Source organism: Lynx rufus, unplaced genomic scaffold (genome assembly GCF_022079265.1).
Source record: "Lynx rufus isolate CCGP_SWC_20201006 ecotype Redwood Valley unplaced genomic scaffold, mLynRuf1.p SCAF_18, whole genome shotgun sequence".
NCBI classification, from domain to species: domain Eukaryota; kingdom Metazoa; phylum Chordata; class Mammalia; order Carnivora; family Felidae; genus Lynx; species Lynx rufus.
In genome coordinates this window covers 37,683,245-37,699,808 of record NW_025814832.1, presented here as the reverse complement: position 1 = coordinate 37,699,808, position 16,564 = coordinate 37,683,245, and the positions used below count along the sequence as shown (strand labels likewise).

The following is a 16,564-nucleotide window of genomic DNA, read 5'->3' as shown; positions in this document are numbered from 1 at the left end:
TTTAAAAATGTTTTTTTGGGGGCCGTACAGTTCTATCAATTTTAACACGTGGATGTGTTCCTGGAACCACCACTACAATTAAGATACAGAACAGTTTGAGCAGCCCAAAAAACTAATTTATAGTCACACCCTCCCCAGGCCTCAACCCCTGGCAACCGCTGATGTGTTCTCCATCCCTTCAGTTTTTTTTTTTTTTTTCTTTTTAAGAATGTTATACAAACGGAATCCTATAGATTTTAACCCTTTGAAACTGGCTCCTTTCACTCAGTATAATGCCTTTGAGATTCATCCAGTTGTGGCGCAAATCAAAGTTGTGGCACAAATCATTCCTTTTTATCGCTAAGCAGTATTCCATCATGTGGATGCACAACAATTTGTTGATCAATCCTCCTGTTTCTAGCCTGGGGCAATTATGAACGGAGCTGCTGAAAGCATTTGTGGACAGGATTTTGTGTGAATGCATATTTTCATTTCTCTAGGGTACGTACCCAGAAGTGGGATGGCAGGGCGGTAAGGTTTCTGTAGAAGCAGATGTATCAACACCCCCATAGTGGATTCAGATTCACACCATGCCCAGAAACCTCTGAATGTGACCTTATTTGGAAATGGAGTCTATGCAAACAGAATTAGTTAAGGATTGCTATGGACTGATATTTGTGATTCCACCGTTCCTGGCCCAAAATTCCTCTGTTGAAACCTAATGCCCCATGGGATGATGTTAGGAGGTGGGCTTTGGGGAAGTGATTCGGTCATGAGGGTGGGGCCCTCATAAATGGACTAGTGCTCTGCAAAAAAGACCCCACAACGCTCCCTAGACTCTTCTACCACGTGAGCTTACAGGAAGAAGCTGCGGCCTGCAACTCAGAATTCAACCTAATGGTTGGGTTCTGAACCCACTCTTACCCTGGATCTCCTGCCTCCAGACCGTGAAATGAATTTCTGTTGTTTATAAAGTTCCCAGTCCGTGGACCGAAAACGATCTTGGATTTAGGATGGCCCCTAAATCCCATTGACTAGTGAGACAGAGAAACACATGAGGAGATCATATAAAGCCAGGCAGAGATAGAAGTGATGCTGTTGCAAACCAGGGAATGCCTGGAGCCACCAGAAGCTGGAAGAAGCAAGGAAAAAGTGGCCTGTGGTGATCTCGGACAATGATTCACTCTTCACTTGACCCTGAAGACCAGACAAAAATCATGCAAGTCAAGAAGTTCAAAGCTTCGTGTTCGCTTTAAGAACACACGTGAAACTGCGCCGGCCCTCACGGAGCATGCATCTCCGAAAAGCCACCAATATCTGAAAGATGTCACTTCACAGAAGCAGTGTGTGGTACTTTGTCACTACAACTGGTGGAGCCGGTAGTTGTGCCCAGACCAAACAGTGGGGCTTGGACACAGGGTCGGTGGCCCAAAAGGAGGGCTGAATTTTTAGTGCACCTGCTTAAAAATGCAGAGAGTCATGCTGAACTTAAGGGTTTAGATGTAGATTCTCTGGTCATTGAGCACATCCTGGTGAACAAAGCCCCCAAGATGTGGGATAGAATTTACAGGGCTCATGGTCGGATTACTCCATATATGAGCTCTTCCTGCCATACGGAGACGATCCTTACCGAAAAAGAGCAGATTGTTCCTAAACCAGAAGAGGAAGTTGCACAGAAGAAAAAGATATCCCAGAAGAAACTGAAGAAACAAACTTATGACCCGGGAGTAAATTCTGCATAAAATAAATGCAAATAAAAGTAACAAAAAGAAAAAAAAAAAAAAGAAAAAGAAGCAAGGAAAGATTCTTCCCCAGAACCTTCATAAGGGAGCAAGGCCTTGGCCCACGCTTTGATCTCAGACTTCTGGACTCCATAATTTGAGGGAATACATTTCTGCTGTAATCTCAAGCCACCCAGTCTGTGGTCATTGGTTATGGCTGCCCTAGGACACTAATACAACTGTCCGCTCTTTGGGGGGGAGTGGGGGGAAGGGGTAGATCTCTTTCCTTTCTCAAGTTCAAGATGAAACTCCCTGGAGTTGAAAAAGCTGGCTTTCCAAGAGGCCTCGCTGTTCTGAACTTCCATGACTGAAGGCAATCAGGCCTTCTTTGTTCTGTTATTAAATGTGTGCGGTCAGTAGAAAAAGGTTAGAAAATGAAAAGCAAATCTGAGCACAGGAAGTGTGGACTTCAGACTAGTGACAAAGACTCACCCCCTTTCACCCAACTTTCACCCTTGGGTCCTCTTTTTGATTAGGCCTCACCTCGGTCTCTGTTCTTGGAGGGTTTAGTCTTTTTGTTTAGCAAGAAGCCTGTTGGGTACGTTTAGGGAGAAATCTCCTACTCTCGCTATCACCCTGGCTTGCCTTCAGCGAGAATCCCCCTTCCATTCACTGACCCCCATCCTGCTCCTTGGCTGTCGATCCCCGCTAGTCCTTCTTGTGCTCACGGTGGAGCCCATCTCTCTCCCCTACGACAAACACCCGTTCTAGAGGTCCCCCTGAATGAGGCTGCCTTACCATCTTTAACAAGTGTCAGGAGTAATTTTTTCTTCAGCATTGGCCAGCGGAGGAGATTTTCCTTTTCCTTTCTCCACCCACCTCGAAGGTTGCAGAAAATTCAACAGGGACAGTAACCTGACGACAGCAGTACGGAAGAGACAAGGGCACTGCTCATCGGTGAAGTTCAAAATAAAAAGCTGTTGGTAAACGCACCTGGGGAATGAGGGCATCAGAGAGAAGAAACCGGGAAGGATGCCTGGGAACGTGGCAGGGTGGAGATCCAAGGGTAAAAGAACCTAACAAAGCAGAAATGAATTCATAGTGTGATCCCTCTGAGAGAAAGGACACTTCTTTCTATTCCAGGGTATGTCTAGAAACAGCTCTGGCAAACCGGTGGAGGGCTGAGAACCACTCTGTGCCGTGACCTGAAGTCCCACGCAAGGAGCAACGGTGAACCCCAGCTCATTTGGGTGAGATGAAAACGTGAGGAAGAAGGTTCAACAGACAGTAATCAAAGTGACACAGTGACCGATGAGAAAAAGATTCTGATTGGAAAAACACCGTTCTAATAACGTGCTCCGGGTCATAGCAACTAATTAAGAAAAGGGCAGAAAAAGACATTCAAGCGATGCAGAAGGCTGTTCACAAATGCTCGGACACAATTCATTTACTAAAAAGGCTTTAGTAGCACAAAAACGCTTCTAAGCTATGGTTCCTGGGGCAGCTGGAACAAGGCTCTTTTCATAAACTTGGGCTAATTTCGGCACAGAGCAGCCTCAATCCGAATTCTTCCTCTGGGCCACAGCCTCCTTTTGGACACACAGACGGTGCCATGCGATCAGGCCAACACCGCACACGGGCACCTGGGTCGGTGGACGGTTTACCCACAGTATGATCAATAATGCTTCCTAAAATAGGTCTCAGAAGCTGAGCTTAAAATAGTTTCAGTTTCTCCCAGTTCCTTCTTATTTCAATTCACAGGGTGGTCTCTGGGAACTAGAGCTGATGGTTTTCTCTGAAGTTGACAAATTGATATTTCGCCTGGAAGCCGCCACGGGCTCGCTGAGGGCCAGCCTTCAGGAGCCCCAGTGTTTGGGGGTTCGCCCCATCAAGGTGACTCTGGTCCCCTGTCCTTCCCTGAACCTTTTTTTGAGCCTCAACAATGAATCCTTTGCACAAAGTGGCAGAGTTCCTGACAGAGAAAAATGACTGGTACCTGCCTTTGCCCTCAGAAGCTACCAGCTCGGCCTTGAGGGAAGAGAATAAAAGCAGCGGACACAGATGGCTTGCTGAAGCCCGCGTGGTGGGGTGGCCACACTGGGAAGTCAAGACACAACGGGGAGAGCTGGGAGACGGCTGCCAGCAGCTCAGCTCTAGAGGCCAGAGAGTTTCCGCCTCTTGTTCGCCAAACAAGCGTCCCTGAGGTACTTCAGGGCCTTGTGTCTCCTTCCAGCTCATTCCTGGCGTGCCTCTCTGGGCCAAACAATGGAACGGGCATCAGCCCAAAACCGCTTCAGAATCATGATAGATTGCATCTACTGTCAGAAAAAACAAAATAAAGGAACAAATTGTTACATTTGCCTGGTAGGTTGTGTTTTGTTTGGTTTTCCCTTCTGCGGGATTGGTTCTAAATACCTCTCGAGGCAAAGTTGGGGAACTGTGCAAGGCCTCCTGGCTGAGCTCCACGGGCGGGCCCCAGGCAGCCAACCGGAAGGCTCCAGAAGGATTGCTCCAGGACTGGATAAGAGAGACATGGGCCAGCAGGTGGGAGACGGTTAGCTTCCCAAGCTCTTCCCAAGGTGGTGCATGATTAGGCCTGACGCCCCCAAAGGGGCACGTCGCTGCTGCTTTCCGTCGTTGGGCAGGGAGCACTTTGCCCTCTGTTGTGTCTTTCCTGCCCTGACAGGCCAGCGCAGGGGTCAACTTTGGACTGTCCGTGATGTCATTCCTGTAGTAACAACCTTTTCTCTTTTTTCCTTAGCATAATACTTCTTTATTATGGGAAATAGAGGAAGAAAATTCCATAGAGAGGTAATACAGCACCACAATGGCAAGCCCGGACCCCAGCGTCAGCAGACCTGGGTTTGTGGTTGGGCTCTGCTGCTTGGCTGGGTGACCTGTAGCAGGATACTGAAGACAGCCGGACCTCATTTCTCTCATCCGTAAAGTAAAGCATCACCAGATCTTTCCTCTTGGGGCAGCGGTGAGGGATCAATGACATAAAGCAGGCAAAGCCCGCTTCATTTTGACCTGGCCTTGCTCTGTGAAAAAAAGCCCACAAGGCTGACACTTTGAAAGTCTGAATCGCATTTCATTATATTCCTGTAATATAAATGAAACTGTCTTCCCACTGTTAACTCTTTTAAGATCGTTCCTTCCCCCCCAACTTTTTGTCCCCTTTCCCACACCATTGATAATGCTACAGGGAACGCCTGTGATAAAATGTTAATCTTTGATTGCTAAGAACCTAACGAATCTCCTCAATAACCCTGGCATTTTTCCGGAATTCCAGACCTTTTGGTATCAACTGACTGTTGGACACCTATCTCTGGTTTTACTCAAAATTAAATATGAAAACTACATTTACCATCCCCATCCCTACACTTGGTTCTAGGGTTTGAGTCTGCTCCTCCGTGGTCCTTGAATCACCCAGAATAGAAACTTGGGTGTCATTCTAAGCTCTTACTTCTTCCTTGTCCTCACATCTGCTCAGGCGCTAAGTTTGATGAACTCACTGCTTCTGTATTTCACCAATCCATCTCCTTCTATTCTCTATTCACCTGGAGGAATGCAGGACCTCATAACTTCCTCCCCCCCCCTTTTTTTTTAAAATAAGCTCTATGTTCAACATGGGGCTCAAACCCATGACCATGACCAGGAGTCGCGTCCTCTACCCATTGAGCCAGCCAGGTGCTGCTAACTTTCTATCTTTTGAGACTCTGGTTTCCACAATCCATTCATCCATTTGTCCATCCGTCTGTCCATCCGTCCATCCATCCATCCATCCATCCATCCATCCATCCATCCAATCCATCCAGGCCTCCACCATTCCATCTATCGGAAGGGGAACAGAATATGCCACCCCAAAATATGCCGTTTCATTTTGAATTAAAGTTACTTGAGGGACGCCTGGGTGGCTCAGTCGGTTAAGCATCTGACTTCAGTTCAGGTCATGATCTCATGGTTTGTGGGTCCGAGCTCTGCGTCTGGGCTCTGTGCGGACAGCTCAGAGCCTGGAGCCTGTCTCTTGTCTCCCTCTGATCCTTCCCCGCTTGCTCTCTGTCTCAAATATAAATATTTAAAGAAAAAAAAAAGTTACTTGAGAGACAGCCAGTTCAAGAAGCACACTGTGACCCTTCTTCGTCCCCCTGAAAGCAGGAGATAAATGTCCCAGGTGAAAGGCACCTTCCTTGTACCAGGAGGGTAGATGGCATCCTTACCACCAGAAACAGGGAAGGTAGAGAGCCAAGAGGCTGTATAAACACACTTGTTACTTCTTCACTAACTTACTGCTCCAAGCCTAAACCCCTTTATCTGGTCAATGTTTTCACAAATTTACTGTTTTCTTTGTCTAAAAGGTAGACAAGCCCCCGCACTGGTCATTTCTTTGAGTCCCATATTTGTATAGGGTTCCCGTGCATACGAAACTAAATTTGTTTTGCTTCTGTCTTAAATTTGTCTTCTGTCCATTATTAGGTCAAAGAACTTAGAAGGAAGGAAGGGAAAATTTTCCATCCCTACACATCTATCTATCCATCCACACGCTCCCCTGTGAGTTTTCTTCCCAATATGTTAGAATGGTTTCTTCATCACAGTTCAGGGGTCAAAACATCTGGTCCCACTCTGGGTCCCACGGCTTAGCAATTGTGTGTTCCTACAACCCCTCGAGGTCCCCATATCGTCATCTGGAAGTCAACGCTCTATGCGTCCTGCCCCCTCACTGGGCCATCAGAACCAGATGAGACAATGGATGTGTAGGTGCATCTCAAAATGCTCCAAAAGGCTACACAAATGTCTGGCATTAGTACACCTGCGTCCACCTATCAATTCACACTGCCTGGACTGTCCTTTCTGTCTTCATGGCTCCAGGCGTGCCCTCCTCCCCATGATAAGCATCCGGTTTTCTAACTCACTGTTTCAACCTTCCACACCCCGGGTCTTCCTCCTCCTCCCTACCTGACTCACACCAACTCATCTTTCCAGTTCACGGCCTCTGCCAAGTCTTCCGATTACTGAAGCCACAGTACGCGTAGTGAACAATGAATTCATTTTGGGGGGTGACATTTGGTTGTGGTTCAGTTCTTGGGTTCCCAGAGATCCCAATGCGTGGCTTCCTGGTGGACTTCCCAGGGGGAGACTACCACTAAATAAGTAGTTTGTCTCAGCTGTTGCTACTTCTGTTCCATCAGAAGGTCACAAATCATTAACACTCACGGAAAGGTGGCACAGTTAATCTTTCAGCTTCGGGCCTCTGAGGTCTCTTCAACTAAAGTCAAATCTAACAAGTGGCAACAGGTTCATTGCGATTTTTGTCTTAAAAACTACTTATCAAGCTGGAGAACCCAGGGTACATGTCCTGGTTGTATCAGCTTGGAGAGTGAGCTGGCCGTGGAAGATGAAATCAACTTGACAGGTGACAGCAAAAGTTTTGCAATTCACTGGATTCTGCAGATCTGGACAAGCAGCATCTCAATGACTCCAGCAAAAAGACGGTCACTGCCTAGGTCCCAGAAGGTGCCCCAGCACTATGAGCACATGCGGCCCCAGGGTAGTGGGGGCTATGCTACACAATTGATGTATATCATTCACCTGTGCCTCTCTCTGGCATGAAAGCCTCCTACGTAATCAAACCTAACGTTTTGCTGTTGCCAAACTGAACTGTTGGACCATCAATTCGAGTTTTCATTTTTTTTAATGTTTATTTATTTTTGAGAGAGAGACAGAAAGAGAGAGTGCACGCAGGGAGGGGCAGAGACAGAGGGAGACACAGAATCCGAAGCAGGCGCCAGACTCTGAGCCATCAGCACAGAGCCCGACGCGGGGCTCGAACCCACAAACCGTGAGATCATGACCTGAGCCGAAGTCGGACGCTTAACTGACTGAGCCACCCAGGCGCCCCCATCAACTCTTGAGTTTTAACACTAGCATTTGTTAGCTGTTAGTCCATCCATTTTGTTGTCGGCCAGCGGAGGACTATCCTGTTAACTAGAAAGGAGTAGCGGATGTCAAAGTTTAGGAGAAAAATTGTGACGGAGAAAAAGAAAAACAGAAAAAAAACCTCATCGGTGAAATTTCCTTCTTTTTGCAAATTAGGAAAAATGATTGCAACATTTGATTTTAGGGGCTGAATCCCTTGGATCAAAGAATAGTTTGAGCCTCAGGCCTCAGTACCAAGGACAGTAAGAGCCCGAGGGGCAACCTAAGATCTTGCACAGAACAGTCCCTTCCAGCACGTTCTAAATAGCCCTTCCTGCTCTTTCTTGTGGACACAAATCTGGGAAATCTTGCTAAAATGCAGGTTCTGGTTCAGTGGCTCTGATGTAGAACCTGAGATTCTATCTAAGAAGCTCCCAGGTGGTGCTGTGCTGAAGTTTCTATAAACATCTGATATTGGGGGCCTTTAAGTTGAGGCAGGGAGTATGGAATAAAGAAACTGCAGGGGAAAGTAGTGGTCAGATGGAATTCTATCCCGGCAATGGAAGCCACTGTGAAATTTTCTGATTTGGGCTCTACACGGATCCCGTCAGACAACTCTATGGGAGGTGGGTTTAGTGAGACTGTTCTAGAAAAGAGAGAAGGATGTCATCTAGAGTAACAGTAGTTGGAATGGAGAAAAACAAGATGGATGGAATAGTGAGGAGGTAAAACCATCCAAATCGAATTCCCAAGCTCAGCAACATGGGTACATAAGGCAAATGGAGGGAGTTTGGTCTTTTTTTCCCTAATCCAGTCAGACCCATTCCTCCTCTGAACAATCCTGTTACGGATTCGTCAGCAATCTGCACAAGCAAGAGGCCAGGCTGGAAGTCCACTGTTGCCCTTGCTTTGGGATTCTTCCTGCTCTCTCTCAGGTGACTTTACAGACCAAGTGGCCATCACGACTCCAGTGCTGGGAGAACACGTCAGCCTGAGCCTTGGCTGACACCAACCCTTCACACCGGTGCCACGCAGCTCTGCGATGAACGCAGCTTGGAAAATGGAAGGAGGCCAGAGTCTTCTCAAAGGCCAGAAAACAAAACACAGGGAAGCCATCCATACGTGTTGGGGAAAGGACATTTTGAGAGTCCACAAAGACCCAACATTGCTGTTACAGAATTCCTGCAAGGGGCGCCTGGGTGGCTGATTTCGGTGATTTCGGCTTGGGTCGTGATCCTAGCGTCATGGGATCGAGTCCCGAGTTGGGCTCTGCACTGTGTGTGGAGCCTGCTTGGAATCCTCTCCTTCTCCTTCTTCCTCTCTCACCAAAAAAAATATAAATAAATAAAAGAAAAAAAAAAAAAGAATCTCTGCTAGAGATGCAGGTCTGAATTTAATCATGAGAACACAGTTAGGAAAACCCAAGAATGAGGAACATTCACAAAACACGGCCTGTGTTTCTTTTCAACTGTCAGTGTCACCAAAGACAGAGAAAGCTGAGGAAAGACCTCCAGACTACAGGAAATAGCAACTAAATGCAGCGTGTGTGCCTGTGTTGAGACATGAACCTGAAGGTTTTTATTTTTGTTCACTATAAAAGTCATCGTTGGGACAACTGGCGAGATGTAAATATGAGTCCGTATCAGAAAATAGCATTGCATCACTGTTACATTTGCAGAATTTAATCATTGCACTATGGTTACGTAAGGGAAAGTCCTTATCCTCCCCCCACCGTGTTTATTTACTTATTTTTGAGAGAGAGAAAGAGAAAGCGTACGCGAGAGGGGCAGAGAGAGACAGAGGGAGAGAGAGAGAATCCCAAGAAGGCTCCACGCTGTCAGCGCAGGGCTCAAACTCACGAACTCTGAGATCATGACCTGAGTTGGATGCTTAACTGTTTGAGCCACCCAGGCACCCCGCTGTCCTTTTTTTGTTTATCGATTTTATGTCTAAGTAATCTCCACACCCAGCATGGGGCTCAAACTCACAACCCTGAGATCAAGAGTCGCAGGCTCCACCCGGGTACCCCAGGGAAAGTCCTTATTGCTAAGACCGCACACTTATGTATTTTAAGGGTGAGGGGTCATGATGTCCCCAACTTACTCTCAAAAGGATTCTGGAAAAAAAGTGAAGTGTTAATATTTATACATAGAGAGAGACTAAGCAGATGTGGAAAAATGTTAACAACGGGTGAATCTAGAATCACTCGCAACTGCTCTGTAGGTTTGAAAGTTTTTTAACTGAAAAAGAAGAAGGTTTAAGAGAAGGTCACAAGAAATTGTTTGCTGGTTTGGAGAAAGCGGCTAAGATGCCAGAGGCAACTTCTGAACTGGGAAACTGGGCACCTCTTCGATTCTCGAGAGTTACTTGCGACAGAGGATGTCCCGCCCATCGGGGCTGCTCAGAGATTGGGGGTGCCCTGAGACTGGGGGTGGGCAGCCCTAACGTCCCTTGGAAAATGCCGCCTAGGCACGGTTTCATCTTCAAGCTCCTGGGGCTGACTACCTCCCCCGAAATCTCAGAAGGCTGCGCCCTAAAGGATACAGCTTGTTAGAAAAGTGCCGCCTTGCAACAGGTCTTACTGGGCCCCGTATCGACCAGGTGACGGGTGCCATCATCCCAGGTGACGGGTGCCACAGGCTCCCCACCACCTTCCTCGGAGCTCCACAGGGTGAGAAGGCGGCGGCCTGAATTTTTGCTCAAATGGTGTTTTCTCCAACTCCAAGTGGAAAAATGGGCCTTGCTGATCATTCTTTTCCCTTTGCACCTGGGCCAACGAAGGACGCAGAGAGCGGCTGGCCGGAAGGGCTACCTCGAAGGCCATTTTTACTTTGCAGACAGACGCTGGTTTGTTTCTCTGCTTATCTGGAGGTCGGAGGAGAACAATCTGCAAGAGGGCCGCTAAACAAGAATTCTTTCGCACCGTTCCTTCATTTTTTTTCTCTCTGCCTTTTTTATTATTATTTTTTAATGAAAAGGAAAAAAACCTCTCCTGGCCCAGAGCCTAAAATCTCTTACTTGTGATGTTAATCTCTCCTCCCTGGCTCTGAGCCACTGCTGTTGGCGCTGTGCCTGTTTAATATCGTGGCTGCTGATAGCAGGTTCTCAGTGTTTCCATTATGAAGCTCGGCTTTGGAAGTGTTTTCTGAGATGGACGTACAGTCTTCCAGGCAAAGGGCCCTTACTCCATGCCTGGTCATCCACATGTGGCCCAGGGGTCCCCAGCCTGCATTTATAGACTACTTGGCCTGGAAGGGTGCTTCTGTAGGGCTCTTTGGAAAAGCTCATTTTCTGTGAGATGCTTCATTCCCTAAACATCTCTTGGGATGTATCTGAATTTGGGATTTGGGTTAAGAAGGGTCATGTGGGGGCGCCTGGGTGGCTCAGTCGGTTAAGCGTCTGACTTCACCTCAGGTCACGATCTCGCGGTCCGCGGGTTCGAGCCCCGCGTCCGGCTCTGGGCTGACGGCTCAGAGCCTGGAGCCTGCTTCCGATTCTGTGCCTCCCTCTCTCTCTGCCCCTCCCCCGTTCATGCTCTGTCTCTCTCTGTCTCAAAAAAAATAAATAGAAATAAAAAAAAAAAAGATTTTAAATAAAAAAAAAAAAAGAAGGGTCATACGTATGGGGCGTCTGGGTGGCTCATTTGGTTACACGTCCGACTTTGGCTCAGGTCGTGATCTCACGGCTCGTGGGTTCGAGCCCCGCGTCTGTGCCGACGGCTCGGAGCCTGGAGCCTGCTTTGGATTCTGTGTCTCCCTCTTTCTCTCCCTGCCCCTCTGCTGCCTGTTTGCACTCTGTCTCTCAAAAATAAATAAATACTAAAAAAAAAATTTTTTTAGAAGGGTCACTTGTCTTAACATTTTTTCTTTTTTTTAAGAGAAATGCCACATTAGGTATTTTAAAAAGAGTGTTTTCCCTTAAGGCTTGATAAAGAAAATATTTTTGTCCCTTTACTCTCCTGTCTCATTTTTCTCAACCCCATTTTTCATGACTTATGTAACACTTGTTTACATACTGAAGACTTTTTCAACCGAACTAGTGAATAATTCTTTCATTTATCACCCATGGCCCACTGTTGTGTTCATTCAGACAGCCGGCGTAGGGCAGAAATCTTCCCCATCTCTGACGCTTCCCACTGAGGGGCACTCTGGCCACACGATCTGTTTCTTGGCAGCTCAGGTGGAATGTGGAAAGATCAAAGGACATAGAATCAAAACACTGGGGACCTCAGTTCTGTCAGTTATTAATCATGTGGTCTTGGGCAATTCCTTTAAATATCTTTCAACAGGAGCGCCCTCAGGTACAAACTGAGCAATAACAGTATCTACCTTAAGATATTGTGAATGAGGGGCGCCTGGGTGGCTCAGTTGGTTAAGCAGCCAACTTTGGCTCAGGTCGTGATCTCACAGCTTTTGAGCTCGAGCCCCGCGTCGGGCTCTGTGCTGACAGCTCGAAGCCTGGAGCCTGCTTCGGATTCTGTGTCTCCTTCTCTCTCTGCCCCTCCCCAACTTGTGCTCTGTCTCTCTCTGTCTCTCAAAAAAGACATAAGTGGCCAAAAAAAATTTTTTTTCAATAGATTTTTTAAAGACTTAAAAAAAGATGTTGTGAATATTAACTGAGATAACATGTAACACAATGCTCTCCTAACTTTAAGTGCTGGGATATTACACTTTGGTGCTCACTTAACGGGAGCTTCATGAGTGCCTATTGAATTCACCCAACTTTTTATAACCGCAGGAGGTGTTTTTTGGTCTGGCACTGATGGAGTTTTCCCACACGGTTTCAAGAGCTGTCTTCCTGCCCATTACACATTATTGTATTGTCCATTACGACTCCCCAGGCACAGCCCAGAACGAATACAAGGACTTACTGGACTGCCTTTACTTACCACTCCCATCATTTAGGTGATCTCTGCACCCAACGTGGGGCTCGAACTCACGACCCCGGGATCAAGAGCCACGCGCTCTACTGACTGAACCAGGCAGGCGCCCCATCCACACAGCACGCACAGCATTTGGAAGGGCGACAGCAACACGTGAGCCATTAACGTAATTTCTCCCAACTGAAATCTTCATTAAGAAAAGGTCAGGGTGAATATGCAAAACAGGGGCAAGTCACGATAAAGCCAGTGAGGACTCTCCCGCATCAGGGGCAAGGTCATCCCTAGGCCGGGTGGCAGCTGCCAGTTGCAGGCAGCATGTGTTCAAAGTCTTGCACAGACTATGGAAAATCCATAAACAGTTCAGGACAAAGACTTTTGCAGAACTGTTGTCCTCTCCACATGGTGAGATATGCTGAGTAGTTGTGGCTGTGATATTTTGAGATGTCCTTTGGCACTTGATCTCAGCCGAGGAAGGCACACGGGGACTAAAAGGTAGGAAAAATAAATTGTTCAGACGTCGGGCTCTAGGAATAGAGTTGTCGTTTCAACTTTGCTCCTGTCAAGGAGCCCTTAGGTTTATCATTAGCCCCGTTTTATTTTTAACTCGTTTCCTTTGCCTTTGGGTCTCTGGGGGCCGGTCTCTCTCTCCCCTATCATGGTGTTTCCTTCTTTTCTCAGAATCTGATCATTTTCATCTCCTTGGCACGTGTCACCAGCTTACCATCCTTCTAACCCCCGGCATCTGATTTGAGCTGGACGCAAGATGACCCGGCTGTCCTTCCATCCACACTTAACTCTGTATAAAAACCGAAGACACGTTTGGAAAGCCATTTTCCTGACTATTCCGGTTGATAAACATGCTTTATAAGGCACTAAACCTCTGAGAAAATTCCTCCCAATAAAGACTTTTTGAAAAAACAAGATCATAAAGGATATCATGACAACTACAATCCCTTTCAGGAGTATTTGCTGCCCTATAAAACTTGGAAGGAGGAAAAAAAACGTTTTTTTTCCGACATTGCTTCTGTAACGTGGGAGGGACTATTTCCCTTGCCTCTCTATGAAAATTTAAACCCTCAGCCGGCCTTGAAAAACTCAGGTAGCAGATTCCATATACGGTCTTATAATTCAATTTTTAGAGCCAAATATAGCATATTAGTTAAAGGAGACTTTGTGCTCCAAGGCCAGACTGACCTAGAATCAAGTCCCAGGGCTGATGCTTGCTAGCTCCGATCATGTGCAGACCACTTGCTCTCATTAAGACTCAGTTCTCAGCTGTAGAATGGGGATAATAATAGTTGTGAGCTTTGAGTAAGAGCATGGCTATAGATAGGCTAGCAGGATGCTGGGTTCATGCTCAGTAACTATTCCTGCCAATACCCACATGACTATCATCACTATTACTCCCCCACTCTTGAAGACGGTGCTTCCTAGCTGGGGCCAGCTGGTTTACCCTCTACCCTTCTGCCTCCCTTTGGCTGACAAGAGGGGCCCAGGAGAGTCGGCTTGCTCCTCCTGTACTTTGCAAAAGGGCCATTAGGTGGGGCCCTGCCTTCATCGCCCACGTCGGCAAGCGGCGCAGATTCTGGACTTTGGAACCTGGGTAAAAGGTGTGAGAGAAATGTCGAATTCTGCGATGGCTGCTCAGATTGAGCAAATGAACCCGCGGCTCTGGTGAAGCGGGGGCTTAGGGTCTGCAATGCAGCAAACACCGCAGCCCCCGCGGCTTGGCGCCGGGCGGGACAAGCCGGGTGGCCGGCGTGGAGGAGAGGGGGTGGACTCCCTTAGGACCAAGAGCTCAGTGTTGAAGAGACGGCATATTCGGAATCATTCATCAAGCCGTGCCCAGAAAATGATTATGAAGACTCCTGGGGAGTGAATTCCTAGAGGCCACTGGTCACTTGGAGAACGTGCTGCTAGGCTCGTGCTTTCTAGTTGCGACGCCTCACTGCCAACGCGTGTTACTTACAGACCACCGATCTGGAAAACCTTGGCCCCTCCGTTCACTGAACAAGGTCCAAGGAGCCACACTCAAGGTTCTGTTTTACCCCGACTCATGCCCATAACCTGTGATTTCAGAGTCCACGTGGACGACCCCTCCAAGGGCAGAGCCTAGTGCATTTTCTGCTCCTCCTCTAACGACCTTCACGTCATTCTACTTCTTACCCGCTTCCTCCCAAGCCCCAGCCTGGTCCTGGATCTCCTGGAAGTGACTCCACGTCCGAAATCTGGAAACTCTAGTTGCCTTTTCTCCAGCCTCAACCTCACTCCCAGACACTTTCACCTTGACCTTGCTGGGCCCTCCACTCCCCAAGAGCTCCCACTGGTCTCAAGGCTCATTTCGACTTTCACTTACTCACTCGGTTTTTCCATAGCCTGCTGAGCCCACCCTGAAAGCAAATCCCGAATCAGTCCAACCATCTCCTCTGCTCCCACATGTCGGCTGCAAAGCACAACTGGGAAAATGACACAATTCCTTAGGCTGGTGGCACCAACTCTTTCAAAAATCCCCAAATCACCAGACTGCCAAACCTTTCAAGACATCCTCTTAACTCCTCTGGAGTTGGCTCCCTCCTCTATTTCCCCACACAGGTTATCTTGAACTTTCATCAGCCTCCTTAAGTCCTTTTTTTCCTAAGTCCTTCCTTTTCAGTGGATGACACTTCTCACATTCCTGGAAAGGAGAGGTCATCAGGCATGGCCACCGACTCTCTGCCCCTCTTTCCCTTCCCTGGAGACATATCCCCGCCCTCTGGCCTCTCCTCGTCTCTTGGAGGTTTTCAGGAAGACCATCCCCTCTAACTTCTGGGAGCAGGTTCTTTCTCCTGCTTCCAAACTCTCACCCACCTGCTGGTTCTTTCCTCTCTATATTTCACAGGCAAGAGTTCATTTATATTTTACCAGCTGATGGGCCCACATTTGTTTCTTGTACCCCATGCCTTTCCCTGGGTTCACTTCTTAAATATATCCCTTCAAAAACTTCATTCATCTATTGTTGCTAAATCAGAGAAGTCCACAGTCAGGGTTATTGCTGTCCCTTCGTGTGTGATCTGTCTTTCTTCTGAAGCAGCTTCTAATGACTTTTTAAAAATCTCTGATATTCTGCAGTTTCATTACAACGTGAGTAGGTATGGACTTATTCTTGCCTATCTCCACAGTCTCCAGAGAGGTAGCTGAGGGTAATCAGATTGCTTGGGGTTAAATCCTACCACCTAGCTGTGACACTATCACCTATCCATGGCAAAATCCTAATTATTCCAGACCCCTCAGCTGGTCTTCCTGTCCCATTCCCAAATTTAATCTGGCACCCATGTCTCTTTCTCGTCCTAATTTACCCTCTCCCTCTTTCTGCTGTCACTGCTTTCTTTAAGCTTTGGGCAGTGTTCCTTCTCATCTGATCTACTGCAAACCTCCTGTTTTCTCAACTAGCCTCTGCCTGCATTACAATCCTGCCTTTCTTTCCAGTCCCACCCTCCCTCCTGTGTTCTCTACAGCATCTTCCATTTTATGCTGCAATGAATTAATGCACTATTGAGGTCATCTTCTCCTTTCAGTGCAAAATAAAGGACTCCCCAGGTTCTCACTGGGAAGTGGAGACATGGGGATCAAGGAAGATAACTGGTATTTACTAAGCATCTATTAACTGTAGGAATTGTGATAGGTGGTTTTATCAATTGTTTGGTGCAGAATATTCATTATCATTTAAAAAACCGATCCAACGGTGGGGGGGGGGGTGCGCCTGAGTGGCTCAGTCGTTTGGGCGACCAATTTCGGCTCAGGTCATGATCTCACAGACTGCAAGTTCCAGCCCCGTGTCAGGCTCTGTGCTGACAGCTCAGAGCCTGGAGCCTGCTTCTGATTCTGTGTCTCCCCCTCTCTCTCTGCCCACCCCTTCTTGTGCTCTGTCTGTCTCTCTCTCTCTCTCAAAAATAAATAAACATTTAAGAAATTAAAAAAAAAACAAAACTGATCCAACTGGGTAAGGAAAATCCAGGGGGAAGAATGTTCAAAACACAAGAATTTACTCTATCTCCAGGGAATAAGAAACACCCGAGGGAACAGTCTT

At 47.3% G+C, this 16,564-nt stretch overlaps 1 protein-coding gene and 1 pseudogene across 6 annotated transcripts in view; one reads left to right on the top strand and one right to left on the bottom strand.

The window, feature by feature from the left end:
- PITPNC1 (phosphatidylinositol transfer protein cytoplasmic 1) overlaps window positions 1-16,564 on the bottom strand; it is a 257,331-nt gene that overhangs the window by 56,408 nt on the left and 184,359 nt on the right. The gene's annotated exons all lie outside the window — the stretch shown is intronic.
- On the top strand, window positions 1,155-1,723 carry LOC124513506 (60S ribosomal protein L17-like; annotated as a pseudogene).